Raw genomic sequence first — 14,702 nt, forward strand, 5'->3', positions numbered from 1 at the left:
GGTCTGGGCTTGGTAGGAGCTGGACCCCGGTCGCATCAAGGATCTGCTGAGGAGGGCAGACGGCGGCCTTGAGCCATCTCCGGGCAGGGGCCAAGGCATGACGGGGTACGTGGACCCTAGGCCGGGAAGTAGCTTCACGCAGCCCGGTAATTTACCCGTCGAGGGTGAAGTCTTCAAGATTCATCCTCCACCCACTCCAAAATCGGGGTACTAGCGCAACGAGGGGATAGGACTTTCACAAAACACAGTCCAAAACATCCCAAGCGTGAACCCTGAGAGCAAACTCACTCCGTTAGCCATACGGGTGAGCGGGACCTGACTAGTTCCACACTACAGGGTCAAAATACTGAAGAAGGTGCCATGAAAAAGGTCACAGGCTAACAAGCAACATCAAGGGGCACGGATCCACGCGTGCTCCGTCCCTGCTGCAGCGGTGCTCAGAATTCTGGTTTACGAGGTGTCGGTGTCAGTATTCTTGGACTGAGTGAGTACGCAGAAAACCCTTTCCTTCCCAACGGCAACCCTTCACTACCATCACCGGGCCCTGGGGCAAAAACCCCTACCCACAGAGGGGTTAAACCACCGCTACCGGGCGCTCCCAACAGCATCGGTGGTACTCCATCTTACCAGGCACCGTGGATGGCGTCACAAACTTCTAACTCCCCTGTACATAACCCCCTTTTAAATTCGAGTGTCTGCACGACCCCTCCCCGGGTCCGGAGACCCCTCGAGCCACCGCGGTTCTAGATCCGAGTGGCTCAGCCACTGATACAGGGGCGGTACATGTTTATAGAGTTTGTGACGCCACCCGTGGTGTGTGGTAATTAGGAGTACCACCGCTGCAGTTGGTAGTACCTGGGGATGATGGAGTGGGGCAGCCAGGTGTTATGACCCTCCACGGGTAGGGGGGAATACCCGAGGACTCGGTGGTTGAAGGGGAGTACCATTGTGTGAAGAGGGGTCACTTGCGTACTGACTCAGTTCATTAAGCTGACACCGACAATTGGATAAACCAAAGTTCTGGACACCGCTGCCGCTGAGGGGAGCTTAGTTTGGGTCCCGTCCCCAATGGTGTTGCCTGGTGATCAGTGACCTGACTTCTGGCACTAAGTTTACTTCTCTGGTGGTCCCGGTAGTGTGAAACTTGCCGAGTCCCGCTCCCCACTATGGCTAAGTGTGGGAGGTTGCTCTCAGGGTTCACGCTTGGGATTTTCTGGACCGTTTTGAGTGGAAAGTCCTATCCCCCTCGTTGCACTAGTACCCAGATTTTGGAGCGGTTGGGAACGGATCTTGAAGGCTCCATTCTCCTCGGGTAAATTATCGGATTGCCTGAAGCTACTCCCTGACCTAGGGTCCACGTACCCCATCGTGCCTTGGTCCCAGCCCGGTGGTGGTGCAAGGCCGCCAGCTGTCCTCCTTGCCACGATCCCCTGTGACCAGGGGTCCAGCTCCTCTAGGCCCAGACCACCGTCTTCCACATAGATTATTTCCAGGAGCCCCGCTCCCGACCTCCTCTCTCTTTCACTTCTGAGACTACTCTCTTCTGACACTAGAAAAAAAAACAAAGAGAAAAATTGTATGAAAAATACCCTTACTATAAATAAATAAATTGCAAGTGCTTAATAACAGAGTACTAGGTATATACATTTTTGCAAAAAGGTAAGAAGCTGTCCCACCTCATCACGGTGTACCCATCTGGGACAGTCCCTAACCAACTAAAGTTAAAAACATTTTCTATAACTGACTTGTGTCTATCAAAAACTCCAATGTGAATGGTAAGAAGTGGTCAGCTGGGTCCCAGATTAAATACACAGCAAAGTGGGAATCAAATTGATTGCCCAGTCTCAGTATAAGGAGGGCTGCACCCCCTTCTTGCACTAAAGCAAGAAAACAGACAAAAAACAACTAAAGAAACTGAGCTGTACCCTGTTATTAAGCACTTGCAATTTATTTATTTATAGTCAGGGTATATTTCATACAATTTTTCTCTTTGCTTTTTTTCTAGTCTTGAAGCTGCCATTCACATGCTTGTAATGTTTACTGAACATTTGTTACAGCTCAGATTCTTTTGGTGTTTTTCGTCTGTTTTCTTGCTTTAGTGCAAGATGGGGGTGCAGCCTCCTTATACTGAGACATGGAGACATGTTCGTTTTTTTCTGGCATCACTGATGTCCCACGGACCACACTATGGTATGATCCGTGAAACACGTACCAGAAAAAAACATACATTGAAAATATAAAGCAATTTCAACTCCCCTGTCTCCAGCGACGCTGTGTTGGGCAGCTGCTCTCTGCTTCTTCCTGGCCGGCTCATTATGGCAAGCATATTCAGTTATGCAGCCAGAGCCAACCTCGAAGTTGCTGCAGAGGTCAGACAGTGGCGGCCAGATGCTGCATCACAGGAGTCTTCAGCACCTTGGACAGCAGGAATGGGACAGGTGAGTTTATCTCCATGTGCAAAAACGGAGTACAAGGACAGCCCACGTGTGCCATGAATCACGGAACACGGAGGAACATAGGCGTTTTTATCACATCAGTGAAAATTGTCTGTGTTTTTCCACTGACGTGTGAAACAGGCCTTAATAGTAAGCAATTGCACTGGGAATAAGTCTTGAACACACAAAAAAAGAAAAATACATGATAAGTCATGACACAAGCTGTCAGCAATTTATCAGTAAATAGAAAGCAATCTTTCCACTTAGGGAAAAATAACATCAGCTGGTTCTACTGATGGCCTATAAAAAGGTGTCTCATTTCAAAGGTGCACACAAGAAACATCTCATGATGGGTAAAACCAGTGAGCTGTCTCAAGACCATTGCAACCATTTTGTTGAAAAACATACTGATGGCATTGGTTATAGAAGAATTTCTAAACTAATTGAATGTTTCAGTGAATACTGTTGGGGCCATAACCCAGAAGTGGAAAGAATATAATTTCACCATAAACTGGCCATTATCAGGCACTCCCACAAGATTTTAGACAGAAGCATGAAAATAATTATCAGAAGAGTCAAGGATCACCTGTGGGGAGCTATAATAAGACTTGGAATGAGAAAATACAATTGTTTCACAGAAAATAAGTAATGCACTCAATCTCTATGGCCTGTATTCATGGCTCCCAACACACAAGACTGCATTGCTGAACAAAAAGCATGTTCAAGTGTGTTTTAAACATTTAGACAAGTCTGTGAAATACTACTAGAATATAGTGAGATGAGACCAAAATTGAACTCATTAGATACCAAAATACACACCATGTTTGGAGGCCAAAAGGCACTGCATATAACCCAACAAACACCATACCAACAATGAAGTTTTGAGATTGGAAAATCATAATGTGGGGCTGTTTTTCAGCATACGTCACTGGCAAATCACCTAACCTGAATCCAATAGAACATTTACAAAAAGAACTAAAGCTCAGTTTTCATAGAGGGAACGAACAGAGCCTTCAGGATTGGAAGAGTGTTTGTGTGGAAGAATGGGCCGAAATCATACCTGAGTAATGTGTGCCACTAGTTTCTTCATACAGGAGGCATATTGAAGCTGTAATCACGGACAAAAAGCTTTTGGATGAAGTATTAAATAAATTTCAGTATGCGTGTCTGCAAAAAAACCGGAAGGCACACGGATAACATACGGACTGTATACGGAAGGGAACAGATACGGATGTCACACGGATGTCACACGGATGTCACACGGATGCATGTGTGGAAAAACAGGACCATTTTTTGCGAACCGCAAAAACAGGACAGACATGTGAATGTACTCTTACTGACTACTTTACCCTGCTCTACTGCAGAGTTAAGAGCAGCGGAAGCTACAAGTGGGCCTCTCTGAGTGCGGGGCCTTGGGCCACCACCCCCTCTGCCCCCCTGGTAGCTACGCTACTGGCCTGTGATATTAAACAAGCACTTTTTATCCATGTTCATTAAAGGACTTACTGATCCAGAGATCATTCAACAAAGTAAAAATCAAAATTCACTACTTAATATAACTAATTTAACACAAGAAGAAGTACGCATGCATCACAGAAAAGTAAACATTGACAAATCCCCCGAGCCAGTTGGCATTCATCCACGAATATTGAGAGAACTGAGCTCAGTAATTTACAGACCGCTGTATTTAGTCTTCTTAGACTGGCTTGTAACAGGGTTGGTGCCTCAAGATTGGAGGATTGCTGGCGTGATACCGATATTTAAAAAAGGTAAGAGGGAAGATCAAGGTAACTACAGTCCGGTAAGCCTGACATCAGTAGTATGCAAGGTTTTTAAGGGCATTATAAGAGATGACATGCAACGTTATCTAGAATAGTATAATAATTGATATCTTTCATGAATGCATGCTGGTTATGTCATGTCTAATCAACATTTTGGGGTTTTATGAGGGGGTAAGTGCAAATCTGGATATTGGTAATGCAGCTGATCTGAGTTATCTGGACTTTGCAAAGGCGTTTGATACTGTACCACATAACAGACTTATACAAAAGCTCCAGAAGCAAGGACTAGGGGAAACTATATGAGACTGGGTAAGGAATTGGCTAAAAAATAGGAATCAAAGGGGTACTTTGCACACTACGATATCGCAGGTGCAATGTCGGTGGGGTCAAATCGAAAGTGACGCACATCCGGCGTCGCTGTCGATATCGTAGTGTGTAAATCCTTTATGATACAATTAACGAGCACAAAAGCGTCGTAATCGTATCATCATTGTAGTGTCTGACATTTCTAAAATGTAGCTGCAGCGACGGTACGATGTTGTTCCTTGTTCCTGTGGCAGCACACATCACTGTGTGAGAAGCCGTAGGAACTAGGAACATCTCCTACCTGCGTCACTGCGGCTCATGCCGGCTATGCGGAAGGACGGAGGTGGGCGGGATGTTTACATCCCGCTCATATCCGCCCCTCCGCTTCTATTGGATGCCTGCCGTGTGACGCCGCTGTGACGCCGCTGTGACGCCGCACGACCCGCCCCCTTAGTAAGGAGGCGGTTCGCCAGCCAGAGTGACGTCGCAGGGCAGGTGAAGCATGCGAAGCTGCCGTAGCGATAATGTTCGCTACGGCAGCAATCACAAGATATCGCTGCTGCGACGGGGGTGGGAACTATCACGCTCGGCATCGCAAGCATCGGCTTGCGATGTCGTAGTGTGCAAAGTACCCCAAAGAGTAGTCATAAATGGTACATTCTCTAAATTGGCTATAGTCAGCAGTGGGGTGCCGCAGGGATCTGTGCTAGGACCGATCTTTTTAATCTCTTTATTAATGACCTTGTGGATAGGATTGATAGTAAAGTGTCAGTCTTTGCTGATGAAACAGACTATGTAGAGTATTAAAAACTGACCTTGATAGTACAATATTACAAAACGATCTGGATAAGATTTCGGAATGTGTAGACACTTGGCAAATGAGATTTAATGTTGATAAATGTGAAGTAATGCACCTAGGATGTAGTAATTCTATAGTTGCGTATACATTAAATGGAAGTAAACTCGGGACCACAGAACAGGAGAAGGACATGGAGATTCTAGCTACAAATCAGCTGAGCAGCAGCACTCAATGTCAAGCAGCAGCTGCAAAAGCAAACACGATTTTAAGGTGTATAAAAAGAGAGATAAGGTCCAACAATAGAGATAGGACAGCACTCACCAGCGTCCGGTAAAAAAGACTTTATTTATTCATGGTGCAGGTAAAAAAGCAGGAGCAGAGTTGACAGCAGGGCCACCTCATGGACGACAGCCGTTTCGCGTGTACTCACTTGACGGACCCGAGGAAGCGTGAGTACACTCGAAACGGCTGTCGTCCATGAGGTGGCCCTGCTGTCAACTCTGCTCCTGCTTTTTTACCTGCACCATGAATAAATAAAGTCTTTTTTACCGGACGCTGGTGAGTGCTGCCCTATCTCTATTGTTGGACTCTATCCAGGAACTATTATGCTTGGGGGATAAGCACCACCTGCCCAGTGTATGTGGAGGATTACCGTCTGCTGTCTACATAAGCAATATGGCTGATGCCCAGGGGTGGGTAGCTGCGGCAATTTCTGTTGATTGATCTTCAAAAAAAGAGATAAGATCCCGTGATCCCAACGTATTGTTACCCCTCTATAAATCACTTGGAATATGGGATGCCGTTTTGGGCTCCACATTTTAAAAATTATATTAAGAAGATAGTCAGTTCAAAGGCCGGCAACTAGAATATTGCAAGGAATGGAGGCCTCCCATATAATGAGAGGTTTGAAAAATTGGATTTGTTTAGCTTAGAAAAAAGACATTTCAGAGGACATCTCATTTATATGTATAAATATATGTGTGGTCAATATAAAGAACTGGCACATGACATTCCTTTCAATGACAGTACTAAGGACTAGGGGGCATTCCCTGCGAATGGAAGAAAAGCGATTCCGACAGCTAAATAGGAAAGGGTTCTTTACAGTTGGAGGAGTCAGACTGTGGAATGCCCTACACAAGAGGTAGTAATGGCAGATACTATAACAGCTTTTTAAAAAGGGCTGGATGATTTCCTCAGTGCACACAACATTGTCGATTATGATTTAATGACAAACTGTATAATTGGTGGAGGAAGGTAGAACTAGATGGACCTAGGTCTTTTTTAAACCTATGTAATCATGTAAAGTAGTCAGTGTACAACTTGTGTAACAGTGTAAATTTGATGTGACCTCTAAATAACTCAAGACAGCCATTATTGTCAAAACTGATAGCAACAAAAGTGAGTACACCTCTAAGTAAAAATTTTCAAATTATGCCATGATGCCTCCACGGTGTCATGATACTCATCAGTGTTATAAGATCTTAGGTGTGACTGGGGAGCAGAATTGATACATTTGGTGTTATCACTCACATACTCTCTCATACTGGTCACTGGAAGTTCAACACAGTACTCACGGTAAAGAATTCTTTGAGGATCTAAAAAAGATATTTGTTACTCCACATAAAAGTGGCCTAGGCTATTAGAAGATTTCCAACACCCGGAACTGAGCTGCAGCACAGTGGCCAAGACCATACAGCGGTTTAACAAGACAGGTTCCACTTAAAACAGGATCGCCATGGTTGACCAAAGAAGTTGAGTGCATGTACTAAAAGTCATATCCAGAGGTTTTCTTTTCAGCATAAGTTTTCTTTATACAGTGTCCACAAAATAAAACCTTTTATAAATTGTGAGACAAATCAAATATTTTACTGCATTGAATTTTCCATCTGAAAATTACGGTATATAGGTTACACTACTTCCAAATTGAAAAAAATGTATTGTGGAATAATAACAATTCATTGTATTCTGGGGCTTCAAGAAACTTTTCTCTATTCACAACAGCAGCATTTCTTCATTTTCTTTTTTTTTGCATTGGAAAGGTTAATTGTCCTGAGAGAGGCGGTAAATGGCAGAAGTGCCTTGTCCTAAAACAAGCATACTGGATTCTGATATTGAAAACCAAACATTCACATGGTATGAATGATAAAAACAACTTGTATTCATTTTATTTCTTTTTGTATTACTCAACTAATTATAGTGTTTTTTGTTATTTTTTCCATTTTGATGTGATTTTATATATTTTGTATGTTCATTATTTCTTATTACTTTTTCTGTTTTATTCAGTATCTTCTGATTGGTTGTTCACTTGTTTAAATACTCACCCATAATCCATTGTAATATCCTATGACTAAGGATGCTTCTGCTCCAGAAACGCGTCAGAGTTTGTGGTTTCACTTTGTCTCCCATGTATTTAATTTGTTTTGAATAAAGAAGATTTTTGTACATTTGAAATAGGAGGATGTGCTGATTTTTTTCCTTTTCATATTCATGTCTTCTTGGTAGACTTTGCTTGAGCATTGGAACATCCAGCAGCTCTTCTACCTACTCTTCTTCCACATCGTTCTACTGTTTACCAAAATCAGAATGAGGCATACAAAGTAATGAACACAATATCTACAGTCAAACATGGTGGAGATTCAATGATGGTTTGGGGTTGTTTTGCTGCTTCTGGCACTTGGTGCCTTGCCTGTGTGCAAGGCACCAGGAAATCTGAAGATTATCAAAGGATTTTGGCTTGCAATGTAGTGCCCAGAGTAAAGCCTGCTTTACATGTTACAATTACACATTCGATCTCGTATGCGATCGCACACGCCCCCATCGTATGTGCGGCACGTTCAATTTGTTGCCGGTGTTGCACAAACGATTAAATCCCATCATACGTACTTACCTTCCATACGACCTCGTTGTGGGCGACGAACATCCTCTTCCTGTAGTGGGAGGGACGTTCGGTGTCACAGCGACGTCACACGGCAGCCGGCCAATAAAAGCGGAGGGGCGGAGATGAGAGGGACGTAAACATCCCGCCCATCTCCTTCCTTCCGCATTGCAGGCGGGACGCAGGTAAGATGTGTTCATCGTTCCTGGGGTGTCACACACACAAATGTGTGCTGCCTCGGGAACATTGAACAACCGGACGTTCAATTTTTAGAATTTGAACGATGTGTATGCGATTTACGTGTTTTCATACAATCGCACGTAGGTTTCCCACGCTACAACAACACTAATGATGCCGGATGTGCGTCACTTACGACGTGACCCTGCCGACACATCGTTAGATTTATTGTAGCGTGTAAAGCCCGCTTTAGGAAGATGGATTTGTGTTCTAGGTCATGGGTTTTCCAGGAAGACAATTACCCCAACCATATATCAAGATCACAAATCATATCAAAAGAAAAACGTCTGTTCAAATGATTCATGATGCATGCAGGCATTCTGGATATAATGTCCTTAATTTTTATATTCAGAACATTTCCTTTTTTATTATATCAAATAGATTTAAACATGATTCAGAAATAAAGAATACTACAGTAATCTTTTACAAGTACCTATCACCAAAAATCTAGTTTTATTAAATATTAAAAAAATATAATTCTATGTATGTGCTTACTTATTTTAGACGGATACTCTGCTTTAAAAGTCAGTAAAACCTTTAGTTTTTTGTAATTATTGTATAATAAAATTGCGCTGCCATTTTGTGGAAGGCACGGTTTCTTACTAATCCTTCAGCAACACACATGCTTCTAATACTAGTAATGGGGGATCCCCCAATGTTCAGGATCGGGATGGTTTTGTAAAGATTGAGATAGGGATTGAGATAACGCGAACTTGCGTTCGATCACCGAACTCGGGCTTCACAGTTATGGGCTGGTGCTGGAGGGCTGTAAAATAAAGAATATGCCGTAGTTAATAAAAACATTGGCATTATACTTAAAGGTCCTGCGAGGCATCCTGCAGACTCTGCTTCTGAGTCCGATCATTGCTGTGCCCCCCGGTTAAAGGACCTTCCGTGACGTCATAGCCATGTGACCAGTCTGGTGTGAATGATGTACAGACATTGGCTTACAGACTGGTCACATGACTATGACATCAGCAAAGATCCTGTTAACTGATCTTTGACTGTCACTCTGCGAGTGTTGCATCGCATCACGGCGCACACTCTCTCAACAGAAGTGGGTCAGCTGCATGTATTTCCATGCAGCTGAAGCACTTCTGTTCTGAGAGCATCAGGCTTTTTGGGGTGATGCAATGCGAGATGCAAGTGCAATCAACCCCTCACTGTCAGCCTACTTCTCGCTCTGTACAAAGTGATGTAGCAGAGCTGACATGGCTCTCTCTGCTTCTCTCTCTGTAGAGCTGCTTGTCTTTCCAGAGTAATGAAGCAGAGTTGACAAGACTCTCCCTGTGGAGTATGTCAAACTAAGGAATTTTTTATAATAAAGATAGAGTTTCTAATTGTTTTTTTGTTTTATTTATATATATAAAAAAAAATGTATGTGTTGTGGTTTTTTTTTTACTGTTTATTAGAAATTCATGGTGGCCATGTCTAATTTGGCATGACACCATGAATTCATCACTCGGTAAAGACAAGCACTTCTACAGAGACAGAAGCAAAGAGAGCGTTCTCATCTCTGTTACATCGCTCTGTACAGAGCGAGAAGCAGGCTGACAGTGAGGGGATGATTGCACTTGCGTCTTGTATTTCATCACCCTGCACGGACTGATGCTCTCAGGACAGGAGCGCCTCAGCTGCATGGAAATATATGCAGCTGACCGCTTCTGTCAGGAGAGTGTGTGAGGTGATGGGATGCGACACTCGCACAGTGACAAAGTTCAGTTAAAAGGACCTTTGATGACGTCATAGTCATTTAACCAGTCTGTAAGCCAATGTCTGTACAACATTCATACCAGACTGGTCACATGGCTATGACGTTATGGAAGGTTCTTCAGGCAGTGGTGCTTACCGGGGGGCACAGCAATGTTCGAACATGGAAGCAGAAGCGGCAGGAAGACAGAGTCTGCAGGATGCGTCGCGGGGCCTGTAAGTATGATCATAATGTTGTTTAATATTGTCCTTTTTCTTTACAGCCCCTGGACCTGAACTGGACCCGATCTGTAACACAACCTTCCCAGAAAAGCTCGTGATCGGGATCGTGTACATGATTACTATATGATTGGTACGATCCCCGATCTTTACAGTTCGGGATTGCCCATCACTATCTAATACGCATGTGCAGGCAGAAGGACCAGAAACGCTCTGCTCTCGAGGACATGCTACCACTTTTTTAGAGAATTTTTTTCTCTTTTTTTTTTAATTAAAAAGGAAAGCAATTCTATCATGCTTAAAAATATCTGATTGGCAGTGGTGCCGGGTGTTGCACTCTGTACTGTCTTAGATTGATGACGTATGCTAAGGGAATAGTCACACAAGCGTTGATTCTCTCATACAAGAGAATCAGGCCAATTATGCTAATGGTACTTGGCTCAAACTCTGGTCAGAGTGTCAGCATAGTGTGATTCAATTCTTTCAGATGAGAGAATCGGTCACTGACTTTACTGAGGTCACCTGAGGTCAAGTTACCTGCTGTTAGAGCTGTCCAACTGTGACTGCAAATAACATGAGTAACATCATCGCTCATCACGGCTTAATCATTGGCTGTCTGTACTCACAGCCGGCAGTCATGTTCTATGGCACTCGCTGTGAGATTCAGATGTAGTAGAGCTGAATCGCCATGGGATCTCCTGTGGGTTAAGTCGGACCTGCAGGGGTGTTTGGGGGTTAATAACGTTGTGAAAGAGTGTGGGATTTTGTATTTTACTCCAAATAAAGGATTTTTTCAGTGTCTGTTTATTTACTTTGTCTTATAGATTAGTGATGTGGGTGTCATAGACACCTGCCATCACTAATCTACGGCTTATTAGCAACTGTGGGCTGTTATTAACCCTGCTATTACCCCAATTGCCACTGCACCAGGTCAATGGGAAGAGACAGGTAAAGTCCTGGACTTGTCGCATCTAATGGATGCGACAATTCCAGGCGGCTTGAGGCTGATATTTTTAGACTGGACTTCTGGACTTCTCCAGCCTGAGAATACCAGACCCCAGACGGCATTATCATGGCTGTGTATCAAAATTGGGTGGGACCGCACTTTGGGTTTTTTAGTTATTTATTTAAATAATTAAAAAAAAAATTGTTTTGTTTATTTATTTTTATTCCACAAATTTGACTGTAGATGCTAGAGTGTACGGTCTCCTTTCAGGTATGACGTCATTTCAAAACTTTCCTATCACATGATAGGGGCATGTTCAAAATGCTGTCCAACGTTTCAAGCCAAAATAAACATTAATTGTCTAAGTCCACGTGAGCATGGAGTTGTTTATAATAGAAGCGGGGATCTGGGGGTAAGATCCCCAGATGGGTGGTGCATGCCTGATTATGGATCACAAGAGGAAGCATCGCGACGTCCACCAAACAAGCGAGTCACGCCCACTAATCTGGAATAAGCCCGTACATTATAGATGTGTAGGGGCTCCTCAGTTACACTGTTTCCCCACTCACCGGCCATCCTGGCGCCTGTGATTGGTTGCAGTCAGCTGACACGCTGTGGGGGCACATCTGACTGCAACCAATCACAGGCGCTGGTGGGTGTGGAAAGCAGTGCATATGAATGAGCAGTAATTAGTGGCCCAGTAAGTGAATGCAAGGCCTGGGAGCAGCGTACAGCCATGCAGGAGCCTTGGTAGGTACAGCGCGTTTGTTCCCATTCCCCTATCGCTTCTATCACCATTTTTAATCTCCAGATTCTGATCCCCATGGACTTATACAGGGGTCGGATTCCAGACTGGATCTGGATTTTTCAAAAAGAGAACAGGAACCCGCTGGCCCCGGCTTTGTGTTAATCTGCCCATCTCTAATAAGTAGAGATGAGCGATGTTGGAGTCGAACGGTTCCCCAATTTCATGTTCGAGTGATTTTGGGGGGTGTTCGAGTCGTTCAACGAACTTCAACGATTTTCTAAAAGTTCGGCAGTTCGAGTTACGTTCGAGAACGGTTCGATCAGCAAAAGCGAGGATTTTCACAGTAAGTATGTGTGTTCTGCCTTGGTAGAGTGTGTAGTAAATGCATTGTACCTTAGTGTCGTCCCTGCCTTGCTTATATAGATAAGATTCTCTGTGTTGCAGCTGCAGTGACCTTTCACCTACATTCTCATACGAACTGTATTTCATATACTGTTATGCTATGTTAACTCTGTATTAACACTGTACTGACTGTAATCATTTTCTTGTTATAGTTTTTACCCGCATTCAACTGTATCTCGGATATACCGTATCCCGTATTCCGTATACCGTATTCACCTGTACCTTTGATATACCTATATTCACTGTATATTTCACGTATACTGCAATCAAGTTCACGTTACCAGCCAATAAATCAAGGCTACTGAATTCCACAGTCTGTTTATTTGAAATGTGAACGAGGGTTTAGCTGTATGCCAGAGATTCACAGGCTTACGTGAAAGAAGGCAGAACAATGTGCGCACGTTGCATATCTGCATGCGTCCTGCGTCCCAGCACAATCTCTCTCTCTTTCCTACTCACCGATCACGGACACCTCACTGCACAGCTGTCAGAAATCTCCAGCAGCATTTCCTCTTTTGAAAATGACTGCCGCTTCATTATTCAATCAGTTATTCCGTGCTTTCCCCGCCCACCGGCGCCTATGATTGGTTGCAGTCAGACACGCCTCCACGATGAGTGACAGCTGTCTCACTGCAACCAATCACAGCCACCGGCGGGCGGGTCTATATCGTGCAGTAAAATAAATAAATAATAAAAAAAAATGCGGTTCCCCCCATATTTGATACCAGCCAGGATAAAGCCATACAGCTGGAGGCTGGTATTGTCAGGATGGGGAGCGCCACGTTATGGGGAGCCCACCACCCTAACAATATCACTCAGCAGCCGCCCGGATTTGCCGCATCCATTAGATGTGACAGTCCCGAGACTCTACCCAGCTCATCCCAAATTGCCCTGGTGTGGTGGCAATCGGGGTAATAAGGAGTTAATCATGACAGGCATCTCCCCGAGATACCTTCCATGATTAAACTGTAAGTGAAAGTAAAGAAACACACACTGCGAAAAATCCTTTATTTGGAATAAAAGACAAAAAAACCCCTCATTTACCTCTTTATTAATCCCCAAACAACAATCCAGGTCCGAAGTAATCCACACGACACTGTCAGCTCTGCTACATGAAGATACAGGGAGCACCGAAGAACACGAATGCTCTGTGTCCTCTCCATGCAGCACCTGAAGTGAGCCGCGCTGTCACCGGAGACTTCAGTCTGCAATGCAGACGTCAAGATTACCAAATCTGCCTATATTTCTCATTAGAGACAGTGGCTCAATGGTTAGAACTCTCACCTAAGAAGCATTAGTTCACGAGTTCAAGTCCTGGCCGTCCTGGTAAAGAATTTAATTTATATTATAATTATTATTTATTTATAATTAGAATTTAATTTAATTATGCACTGAGGGGAGAATGATGGGGGTTGTAGTGCCTGCGTGTGTGCGAGGATGAGTGCCGTAGTGCCTGCGTGTGTGCGGTGATGAGTGCGGTACTGCTGGTGTTTGCCCGGCCAACCATCCATTTGTCCGTCCGTCCACCCATCCATCCATCCGCCCATCCATCCATCCTTGCAGCTGAACAATCTGCTTCTAGATTCTCTCCTGCAGTATAGAGGTAAAAATTACCAAATCTTCCTATGTTTTTCATGAGAGGCAGTGTTTCAATGGCTAGAGCTCCCGTCTAAGAAGAGTTAGTTCACGAGTCCGAGTCCCGGTAAAGAATTTAATTTATTTTTAATTTTAAATTATAATTATTATTTATTTATAATTATAATTTAATTTAATTATGCACTGAGGGGAGGAGCCGGACATCAGCTGTGAGCCGTGGGACACACCTCTAAAATCGGAGCAGTTCACGGAATGAGGCTGCATTGCTCTCTCCTCTCTCTCTTCTCTCTCTTCTCTCTCGCTCTCTCCCTCTCTCTCTTTCTCTCTCTCTCTCTTTCTCTCTCTATTTCTCTCTCTTTTTCTCTCTCTCTCTTTTTCTCTCTTTCTCGTTTTCTTAGTCTCTCTTGTTCTCTTTTTCCCTCCCTCTCTCGCTCTCTCCTCTCTCCTTTCTCTCTTCTCTCCCTCTTCTCTATCTTCTCTCTCCTCTCTCTCTTCTCTCTCTCCTCTCTCTTTTCTCTCTCTCTCTCCTCTCTCTCTTCTCTCTCCTTTCTCTCTTCTCTCTCTCTCTCTTCTCTCTCTCTTCTCTCTCTCTCCTCACTCTCTCTCCTCTCTCTTCTCTCTCTCTTCTCTCCTCTTCTCTCTCTCTTC

The 14,702-nt window shown here is 43.9% G+C and overlaps 1 protein-coding gene across 2 annotated transcripts in view; it reads left to right on the forward strand.

The window, feature by feature from the left end:
* Positions 1–4,139: 4,139 nt before the first annotated feature.
* Positions 4,140–14,702, forward strand: part of LOC142249368 (dimethylaniline monooxygenase [N-oxide-forming] 2-like) — a 261,688-nt gene continuing 251,125 nt past the window's right edge. Inside the window, exons 1-2 of one of the 2 annotated variants that reach the window (XM_075321001.1) lie at positions 4,159–4,204; positions 7,361–7,454. The gene's annotated coding sequence lies outside the window, so the exon portion shown is untranslated. Of the gene's footprint in view, positions 4,205–7,360; positions 7,455–14,702 lie in introns of both variants that reach the window. The other variant, XM_075321000.1, reaches the window with a different exon arrangement.

Source organism: Anomaloglossus baeobatrachus, chromosome 8, assembly GCF_048569485.1.
Source record: "Anomaloglossus baeobatrachus isolate aAnoBae1 chromosome 8, aAnoBae1.hap1, whole genome shotgun sequence".
Classification (NCBI taxonomy): Eukaryota; Metazoa; Chordata; class Amphibia; order Anura; family Aromobatidae; genus Anomaloglossus; species Anomaloglossus baeobatrachus.